Source organism: Triticum dicoccoides, chromosome 4A (genome assembly GCF_002162155.2).
Source record: "Triticum dicoccoides isolate Atlit2015 ecotype Zavitan chromosome 4A, WEW_v2.0, whole genome shotgun sequence".
In the NCBI taxonomy this organism is placed as follows: Eukaryota; Viridiplantae; Streptophyta; class Magnoliopsida; order Poales; family Poaceae; genus Triticum; species Triticum dicoccoides.
This window is the reverse complement of record NC_041386.1, coordinates 377,685,999-377,697,221: the sequence shown is the minus strand read 5'-3', so window position 1 is coordinate 377,697,221 and position 11,223 is coordinate 377,685,999.

The window sequence follows — 11,223 nt, the reverse complement described above, 5'->3', positions numbered from 1 at the left end:
CGGCGGGAGGAGACGGGCGGCGGCGCGCGACGACCGGGCCGCGGGGGCCAGCCTCGGGCCCGAGCGGGCCGGCGCGGTGGACGGAGGCGGGAGGCCACGTGGCGACTCCTGGGTGGTTGGGTGCGGTGCCGCGGGCGTGTCCGGCGGGTGCGGACACATCCGACGGCGGAGGGGACGATTTTTAGGGTTTGGACTGCGAGATTTTCGGAGGCAAGGCATATATTTATAAGTAGAGGGAGCTAGGAGAGTCCAAATGAGGTGCGGTTTTCGGCCATGCGATCGTTATCAAACGCTCTAGATGATGGAGAGGGTTTTGGTGGGTTTTGGGCCAACTTGGAGGGGTGTTGGGCTGCAACACACACGAGGCCTTTTCGGTCCCTCGGTTAACCGTTGGAGTATCAAACGAAGTCCAAATGGTACGAAACTTGACAGGCGGTCTACCGGTAGTGAACCAAGGCCGCTTGGCAAGTCTCGGTCCAATCCGGAAATGTTTAATCCCCACACACGAAAGAAAGGTAGAAATGACCACCGGAGGAGAACGAAGCGTCAGAATGCAAAACGGACAACGGGGAAAATGCTCGAATGCATGAGATGAACACGTATGCAAATGCAATGCACATGATGACATGATAATAACTTAAGGCCGGAAACGGAGACAAGAGTTGGAGTACATATTGGGTAGATCATATCCGGGGTGTTACATGATGATGGTGCCGGGAAAGGAGGGGAAAAGCGGAAAGATGAGGCGGCAGGACGCCAGTAGGGGGCGAAGGCATCAACGTCAACGTACTCCGACCTGATGCCCTGTCACTCGCCTTCTCTACCTTCCCTTGTTTTCTCTCCCTCAACTCCACTCCAAAGAAGCGCCAAGACCCCAGCCTGGCACCGTTCCTGGAGAAGCTGCCGAAGACCAAGATGGCCAGGGGGCTCAGGGCGCGCCGCTCCCCATCTTGATGCGCAGGAAGGCGCACCTCCCTTCAATATCAGCCTCAGATTCACCGAAAGGGGCAATGCTGGGATTACCAACGATCCCCAGCCCTGCCTTCTGGGCGAACATTGGAGGCCCCAAGAACCTAGTCACAAAGCTAACGAGCGGCGATGGTTCAAACCGAGACGCCACCTTACCCATCGGATGGCTGGCCATGGCAGGGAAGGCAAGCATTTCGCCGCAATGGGAAAGCTTGATATCTCCCGCGCCATGAACAACTCGTCCACCACACCTCCTCCAGGCTTGGACCAGGCTCACTCCATAAGCATCGGCACAAGTGTTCAACACTACCGGCCTTAAGCTACTGCCCGGGGCCTGGCCCAGGCACTCTTCTTCAGCATGACTAGTAGAAAGTAGAGGATGCAGGAGAGAGAATGAATGACTTCGCCCTTCCCCCGCCCCTCCTTTTATAGGTGGGTCGGACGAGTGAGCTGATCCTATAGCAAGTGACCACCACCCTCCTCCACCAACTCGAGAAGACCGGGCCCGCGCCTTGGTGCCCTCCCACACCACGCGCCTCCGTTAGCTACCCTGTGCGATGCATGCAACATACGTGGCCAGGGGATAAGGGCGTGGTCGGAAGACACTAATGCATGATGCTGCTAACGCGACACTACGATCAGAGACCCTTCGACGAAATTGTGTGTGATGCAATAATCGCAAACGGTGTTGTAAAAACCCATCAAAAAGGTGCAAAAGATTCGCGATGACGGATGCATCAAACATGGTTTGGATTTTAGTTATGTGTGCGTTGCAGGGCATACAGTACAGTTCAATTAACTATTTGCGATGAGGAGGAACAAAAGAAATGGGCGGCCAGATGAAGGTGTGTGCGCTACACAGCATACAGTTCACTCGAATGAACTATTTGTGAATAGGGAACACAATAGAAACAGGCAGCCAGATGAAGGTGTGTGCGATGTACATAATACGGTTCACTTGGATGAACTGTTTGTGATTAGGCAACATAAAAGAAACGGTCAGCCAGATGAAGGTGTGTGCGATGTATAGCATACGGTTCACTCGGATGAACTATTTGTGATTAGGCAACACAAAGGAACGGCTAGCCAGATGAAGGTGTTTGCGATGTACAACATACGGTTCACTCGGATGAACTGTTTGTGATTAGGCAACACAAAAGAAACGGTCAGCCAGATCAAGGCGTGTGCGATATACGGCATGCGGTTCACTTAGATGAACTGTTTGTGATTAGCCAACACAAAATAAATGGTCAGCCAGATCAAGGTGTGTGCGATATACGGCATGCAGTTCACTCAGCCTTATCGTTAGTGTGTGACCACTGTGGCAACCGTTCGCTCCCCACTAGCCTCTTCTTGTACCTTGGCAATCGTCCACTGCCTCTTCACCTTTCCCTCTCGATTTGGAAATGTTGTCGCACGCTCTTCCTCCCTCCATTTGCTTCACCCTTCCTTCAACCATTGTTAGATCATCTTCTCCATGGAGGGAATGGGCCAGAAACGACCCCGTTATTCTTACCCCGATCTGAAAGATGACGTGGTGGAGGAACTCGTTGATATGTGCGACGTCATCACCTCGGCTAGCATGGAAGGTTCGTTCAAGACCATTCTCGACTCAACTAATAACATCATTACAAGGAACCCAAGGGTCCAGGAGCGGTTTGATCTCCCCTATCTTCTTCACCATGACCCAGCTGACTGGTGCGGGGATGAGGGAAGCCTCGCCTTATGCAAGTTGATGCCGCTTGATAATGATACGTGTGATGTTAAGATGCCATCACCTAAGGGCAAGGCTTGGGCAGGCACAAATGGAGATTGGGTTGTTTATATTGGGTACAAATGTGAGTGGGAACTTGTGAATGTGTACACTTGTCACCGGGTTCCACTTCCAAAAATCACAGACTGCCTAGAGGTTGAGTACACCGGTATTCTATGTGAGTTCGAATACGATCATGGTGACTGTCATCTACGGAAGATAGCAATTTGTTGAGTTCCCCACCGCTCTTGGGATTACACGAACTTTGAAGTTGTTGCTATGTTCGACAAGCTTGTTGCTCTCCTTACTTCCACACCTCGATGGATATTTCTCAAAAATCAATTTTTGTACACGGATGAGTACTGTGATGCAATTCAATACGAAGGTCTTGTGTTTGCTGCCACCACTCGTGGCACTGTTTTTGCATGGAATCTTGATGCTTTCGGTACATTTGTCTTCCATCGTAATTATAATTGTATCATCCACATGCATGCAGATTGGCTAGTTTCCCTTTACTAATTAACCTTCTTGTGTTTCCAAGTTCCTGTGAACATTCCACCACCTATACTTGAAAAATTTTATAACCAAGGGGGAGATGACGATGCTGATGATCAAGAGCATGAGGATGACCAGGACCCATATACTCAGTGGCGCCTGGCAACTTAGTCCGATGGATCACCTCTTCTTGTCTTTATACAGGGCACTGCTATTGTTACTAAGGAAGCAGGTGTTGTCTCACATGGTCGCACTCTCCGGACCTATTCCAACATCCGTTGCAGGGAATTCGTTATGGATACTAGTGTACTAGTGACAACACCTTCTCCCTGGTTCAATGTTGAAAGTCTTGGAGGAAACTCGCTCTTCCTTGGACAAAACTATCCAATGATGGTGGAAGGGGATCTAGCTGCTGTTGACACAACGTTACTACCATATATGAGAAGCAACTTTATATATACCTCGGATAATGTTATGCTTCCCTACAGTCCCAATATGGGTCCAGACATAGGCCGCTTCAGCCTGGATGATCAGTCCTGCGTTCATCTCGAGATTGACAGTAGCTAGCCCTTCCCAGAGAATCACTTCTGGTTCAAAGCAAGCGTTTCCAACTGTAACACCCACGATGCGGCTATAGCTCCCATGTGTTGAGGCATGACTTAGAGGCATAACCGCATAGCGGTTTTGTCGCAAGAAGGGTCATCTTCACAAACATAACATGTAGTGAAGAAGACGGGGATAAATAGAGTTGGCTTACACTCGCCGCGTCACACAATACATAAATAAAATCATACATCATCCAAATACACACACAGACCGGCTATGGTCAAATCCAAATGAAAAATAAGATAACCCAACTGCTAGATGCCCGATCGTCCCAATTGGGCTCCACTACTGATCATCAGGAAACGAAACATAGTAACGACCAATGTCCTCGTCGAACTCCCACTTGAGTTTGGTAGCATCACCTACACTGGTATCATCGGCACCTCCAACTGTTTGAAAGTATCCCTGAGTCACGACGACTCAGCAATCTCACATCCGCGAGGTCAAGTCTATTTAAGCTTATGGGTAGGATAAGGTAATGAGGTGGAGCTGCAGCAAGCGCTAAGCAAATATGGTAGCTAACATATGCAAATAGGAGTAAGATGAGAAGCAACGCAACGATCGTGAAGCTATAAGTGATCAAGAAGTGATCCTGAAACTACTTACATTCAAAGATAACCCAAACATAAACACGCAGTTGATTCATTCTGATTAAGTCAAGTGTCAAGTTATCTACAACTAGATATTACCAAATTCCCATCTGCCACATAAACGCGGGCATGGCTCTTGAAAGTTTATACCCTGCAGGGGTGTCCCAACTTAGCCCATTACAAGCTCTAACGATCAACGAAGGATATTCCTTCTACCAGAAAGACCCGATCAGTCTCGGAATCCCGGTTACAAGAAATTTCGACAATGGTAAAAAAAGACCAGCAAGACCGCTCGAATGTGCCGACAAATCCCGTTAGGAGCTGCACATATCTCGTTCTCAGGGCGCACTAGATGGGCCAGACGTCGGGTTGTGATACGTATCCAATGTATCTATAATTTTTGATTGTTCCATGCTATTATATTATTTGTTTTGGATGTTTAATGGGCTTTACTAAGCACTTTATATCATTTTTGGGACTAACCTACTAACCCAAGGCCTAGAGAAAATTGCTATTTTTTTGCCTATTTCAATGTTTCGTAGAAAAGGAATATCAACCGGAATCCAAACGGAATGAGACCATCTGGAGAGTTATTTTTGGAACAAATGTGACCCAGGGGACTTGGAGTAGACGTCAAGAAACAAACGACCTTCTTCCTCCTATATATACCCATATACCCCGAAAACATCCAAGAGCACCACGAAACCCTACTTCCACTGCCGCAACATTCTATACCCAAGAGATCCCATCTTGGGGCCTTTTCCGGAGCATCGCCGAAGGGGGAATCGATGACAGAGGGCTTCTACATCAACACCATAGCCTCTCCAATGATGTGTGTGTAGTTTACCTTAGACCTTCGGGTCCATAGTTATTAGCTAGATGGCCTCTTCATTCTCTTTGGATCTCAATACAAAGTTCTCCTCGATCTTTTTAAAGATCTATTTGATGTAACTCTTTTTGCGGTGTGTTTGTCGAGATCCGATGAATTGTGGATTTATGATCAAGATTATCTATGAACAATATTTGGTTCTTCTCTGAATTCTTATATGTATGGTTTCATTATCTTTGCAAGTCTCTTCGAACTATCAGTTTGTTTGGCCTACTAGAATGATATTTGTTGCAATGAGAGAAGTTCTTAGCTTCGGGTTCAATCTTGCGGTGTCCTTTCCCAGTGACAGCAGGGGCAGCAAGGCACGTATTGTATTGTTGCCATCGAGGATAAAAAGATGGGGTTTATATCATATTTCTTGAGTTTATCCCTCTACATCATGTCATCTTGCTTAATGCGTTACTCTTTTCTTATGAACTTAATACTTTAGATGCATGCTGGATAGCGGTCGATGTGTGGAGTAATAGTAGTAGATGCAAAATCGTTTCGGTCTACTTGTCGCAGACGTGATGCCTATATACATGATCATCCCTAGATATTCTCATAATTATGCACTTTTCTATCAATTGCTCGATAGTAATTTGTTCATCCATTGTAATACTTATGCTATCTTGAGAGAAGCCACTAGTGAAACCTATGGCCCCCGGGTATATCTTTTATCATATAAGTTTCCAATCTATTTTTACTTTGCAATCTTTCAATCTATATGATAAAAATACCAAAAATATTTATTATCTCTATCAAATCTCACTTTTGCAAGTGGCCGTGAAGGGATTGACAACCCCTTTATCTTGTTGGTTGAAAGGTTCTTATTTGTTTGTGTAGGTATGAGGCGACTTGTGTGTAGTCTTGAAAGTGTGCTAAGTCGACTAGAGGGGGGTGAATAGGCGATTTTTATGAATTCTTCACTGAGGAATTTCAGGGTGAGGAAATTCCTAAGAGAAGAACTACTTGAAGTGGAATAACTACTCAGAAGTAAACATAACAGAACATGAGCAAGGTCTTCATGATGAAATGAAAACAAGCACATAGTACAAAAAGCGTAAACACAGGATAAAAAGAATTAAGACAAACAGGCTGTAGAAATTGAGGTGAGGAAATAGAGAAAGTCTTCAGTCAAAGTCTTCAAACAGATATGAACAAGCACACAACACAGAAATGAGGAAATGGAAGGGTTGAGGAAATAGAACCAGTTAGCTCGGTGAAGACAATGATTTGGTAGACCAGTTTCAACTCCTGTGACAGTTGTACGTCTGGTTAGGGCGGCTAGGTATTTAAACCTGAGGACACACAGTCCCTGACACCCAGTCCTGAACACGCAGCTCAGGACACTTAGTCCTCACCGTATTCCCCTTGAGCTAATGTCACACAGACCTCGCCCAATCACTCGTGGTAAGTTTTTAGGTGACTACCACACCTTCATAGACTCTGTCACTCGGCGATCCACAATTTCCTCTTCGATGCTCTAAACCATGACGCCTAACCGTCTAGAAGATGCACAGTCTTCAAAGGTAACAAGTGTCGAATCCACGAAGGATCAATCTCTTCAGTGATGCTCAATCACTTTGGGTTTGAAGGTGTTTGGGTTTGGGTTTTCGTCACTTGATGATTTTCTCTCAAAGTCCTTAGAGGATGGAATGCTCTCAAATGAGAAGTGCCAGTTTCTCTCGGAGAAGCCAACCAGCTAGTGGTTGTAGGGGCGGCTATTTATAGCCTAGGGAGCATCCCGGCATGATAAGACATAAATGCCCTTCAATGATATGACCGTTAGGTGGAAGGATATTTTGAGACAACTGGTGCATAGCACAGCAATGGTTGGAAATTTGACTAACAAATTCCTCAGGGCTATCATGTTCCTCACTTGTAGGCAATTCGCACAGGCGAATTGCTAACTCCTCAGTCATAACAAATTCCTCAGAGACCAGAAGAGCTTCGTCTCTGTCACTGAAGAAATTTTACTGAACAGTATGATATTTCCAATGGCTTCACTCGAAGGGATTGGTAGGTGTAGGATTTTGAGTTGAGCATCACATGGAATTTTCTCCTTAGTATTTCCTCGACCCCCCTTTAACAGTATGGTGTTTCCTCTGACTCAAGAAAGAGAAAATGAAACTACGAAAACAAAAGTGTTCACGCTTCATGTTCCAGGAATGAATACCAAGTCTTCAGGATCACACGAATTTCTTCACTTTCAAAGTCTTCAGAAAGTCTTCAGAAATCCAAAGTCTTCAGTCAAAGAACTTCATTTTTAGGGGTCGACTTTCTGTGTAAATATCAAACTCCTCATAGACTTAAAGACCTATGTACACTCACAAACGCATCAGTCCCTTAAGCTATAAGTCTTCAATACACCAAAATCACTAAGGGGCACTAGATGCACTTACAATCTCCCCCTTTTTGGTGATTGATGACAATATAGGTTAAGTTTTCAACGGGGATAAACATATGAAGTGTAAATACTGATATTGAGGAATTTGATTGCAAGATATAAAAGAACTCCCCCTGAAGATGTGCATATTGAGGAATTAGCTTTTGAAGCAATGCACACTTGAAGAGTAGAATCATGGAGATCTCCCCCTATTGCAAGATATAGATGAAATATGGTGACTGATGTAATTCAGCATGCGTGCATTAACATATATGAGGAATAAGCATGCAGCATGCAGAAGAAGACAACAAAAGTATCAGACCACCATCGGGTTTAAGTTTACAACTCGATCTAGCAAAGTCTTTAAAAGAATGAGAGTTGTAACTCCGAAAAAACACCCATATAAGTAGACCCGCTTGAAGACTAACTCAAATTTCTCCCCCTTTGTCATTGAATGACCAAAAGGGACGAAAAATGAGGACTAACGCTCCAGAAGAATATCATCACTGAGTCGATGAAGGAGCGCCAGTATTGTTGGGGTCGGTTGTTGAAGTAGGGCATGCCGCAGTGTCGTCCAAGTCTTCATGTTCATCTGTCACGCGTTATGATGAATATGAGCTGGCTACCAAGGAAGGAACTTTAGTCTTCTTGAATTTCTTCGCCGGTGGAGGCTGAGACCATTCAAAGTCCTGCTTGAAACCCATTTGATTCAGATCATCTTCACCATACAGATGTGACAAAACAGCCTAGGTGCGACCGAAGACATTATGGTGGTAGTAATGGTTTTTCTTCACTGCATTGTGTGTAGCAGTCATGTTGTGAAGAATAGAACCAAACTGACGCTTAACCCATTTGTGGTTGCAATCGAACATCTGGTGAAGACTGAGGAGAAGCTCACAATCAGTCATCACCCTTGGAGCTGTGCCTTGAGGATTTTTCTTAGAAGCATTTGCGGCAGGGTCATGAGTGGCAGGGTCATGTGCAGGCTTCTTTGCATGGCCTTCTTCGGCTTGCTAGCAGAGGCCTCAGCAGTGGTAGCAGCAACTGCAGAATCTTCAATGAATTTCCTAACTGCTTCTTTTGCTATTCTGGCCAACTTAGCTTGACGCGTGGCCCATTCATCAGGATAGTCCTCACCGTGCTTGAGGCTAGTGGGATCAGCTTCTTGGCCAGGTGCCAATGGAGGTCCTGGGCAAGGAGGGTGAAGAGCGAATTTCTTCATATATTTTTGAGTGACATAGCAATATTCCCTCCATTCACGTGCCCATCTCCTCTCTATCTTCTGTATGCGCACCTTGTGCGTATTTTTAGTCTCCTTGCCATGTTTGGCCTCATCAGGTGTGCAATATCCATCATAGATATCCTCAGGGATTTCAAACGCAGTGTTAACCTACAGTCTCTTGCCTCCCTTCTGAGGTTTTTTGCCATCTGCCATTTTCTTCAGCTGAGGGTTTTGAACTATTGAGTTCTCTGAAGAGGTATGCAACTTTTCTTCGAGGAATGGTGTAAATGAGTTAAGTTGATGAGAACCTAGAGATTCAGCAGCAGACATGTGTACCTGTGAACAGAGTATAGGTGCGAAGAATTTGGAGAGGTCATATGCGTTCTCAGAAGTTTTTGCAAAAAAGAACAAGTTTGAGGAATTTGACCGGATGACTCTTGAGGAATTTAACTAAGCGTTCTTTGACTTAGGTTCCAGAGTTGTACAGATTTGAAAATCCACACAATTGAGGAATATTGTAGAAAAATGTTGCTTAGAGAAACAAATCAAGAGCAGATGATATGTGAGGTGTTTAGTGTGTGAAGAGTTGAGGAATAAACACCTTTTTTGAAGATTTGAAGGAAACATCAGGATCAACAAGGGGAGTAAAATTAACTTTTAATTACCCTTGATGAAGAACACGATGAACTGTGAAGTGTAGATTTGAAGCTCGTCAGTTCAGATCTTCCACGCCCTAACATGGCTAAGGAAGACAACTACGGCGGTGATGGAGTGAAGAAATCCCCGACCGGCATGAGTACGGCGGCGACGAGGTTGAGGCAGTGAAGATCTTCCCCACCGGCGACAATGGAAGTAGCGGCGGCGCTAGGGTTTGAGAGCTCGAGCGAGGGAGTGAGGTCGAGCGGAGTAACAATGAAGTGAGGAAGGGAGAGGGGTATTTATAGCCGAAGTGAAAAAACTACTTGCCCGAGGAAATTAAACGAACGTGCCCCTGACCCTTCTCATTCGCGTGACATGTGTCACCCACGTACTAAGAGGTGACGATCGTGTCCGATCATGGGTGAATAGGATAATATTTCGTGGAAGCGGAGCGGTTTGATCGACAAAAGACGAAAATTCAGATAAGATAAGTTTAAAGTTTCGTTCGCAATTTCTTCAGCTGACAAGGACACAGTGAAGATTTTGAACGAGTTTCAAATAGAACGCACATGAAGAATTTGTGAATAGACTAGGTTGAGTTTATCATAGAGGTGGCAGGGTCCGATCACATTTACTTATCAGAACAAACAGCTTGAAGAAATAGCAATAAATGAATGTTGTAGAGGACATAAACTCATATATATATATAGTGTTACTATTCATCATCTAGGGTGCATAATAAGTTATTCTTCATTTGGGGTAATCTTAAGATCGCTTTCTAAATAAATTATGTTTAGAATATAAATAGTTACATGCATATTGATTCAATATGTAAAATTTGGTATAAAAAATAAAAATATAGGTTATAACACCAGAAAAATCACATTTTATGTATGTTTTACACTATTACATTCGTAATTTTACGTAACATAAAATATTTTTCACGGCGAGTACATATTTTCTTACATTCTATTTTTATGTATGAAATAAGATAAAATTTACGAAACGTAAAAATACGGCGAATTGATGTCAAAATAGAGAGGGGGTGAAGAATAACTATTCCTCACACAGGGTGGCGAATAGCGTGACCCTATATATATATATATATATATAGCCAATGAAGAAAAACGACGGAAAGAGTGAAGACAATGCAAAGTTGAAGAAAAAGTAATAAGTGAGGAAAAAAACTCAGATCGAGGATTTTAAACTTTTGGTGGTGGCATGACCCACCGTATAAGAATGATGATTTCACACACCGCGTACAATTGTCGTAGGGTTCTGAGAATCAAATTCTTCGTTAATTTCTTCACACTTAGAGGGTTCGTCTTCATTGATTGAAGAAAAACGTTACTTTGTGTGTTGCACATCTATGTCATCAATTTTGCATAAGTGTTAGGATGTGTGCCCTTTTCAAAGGACATTCGAAGATTCTAAGATATTTAGCTCACACCTCAACATGCTAAATCTCTTCTCATCCAAGGGCTTAGTGAAGCTATCGGCTAGCTGTTCTTCCGTCTTCACATGCTCAATAGAGATGTCGCCCTTCAACACATGATCACAAAGAAAATGATGACCAATCTGAATATGCTTTGTCTTCGAGTGCTGAACTGGGTTATGAGCAATCTTGATGGCACTCTCATTGTCACAGTAGAGAGGCACATTCTTCATGTTGACGTCGTAGTCCTTGAGGGT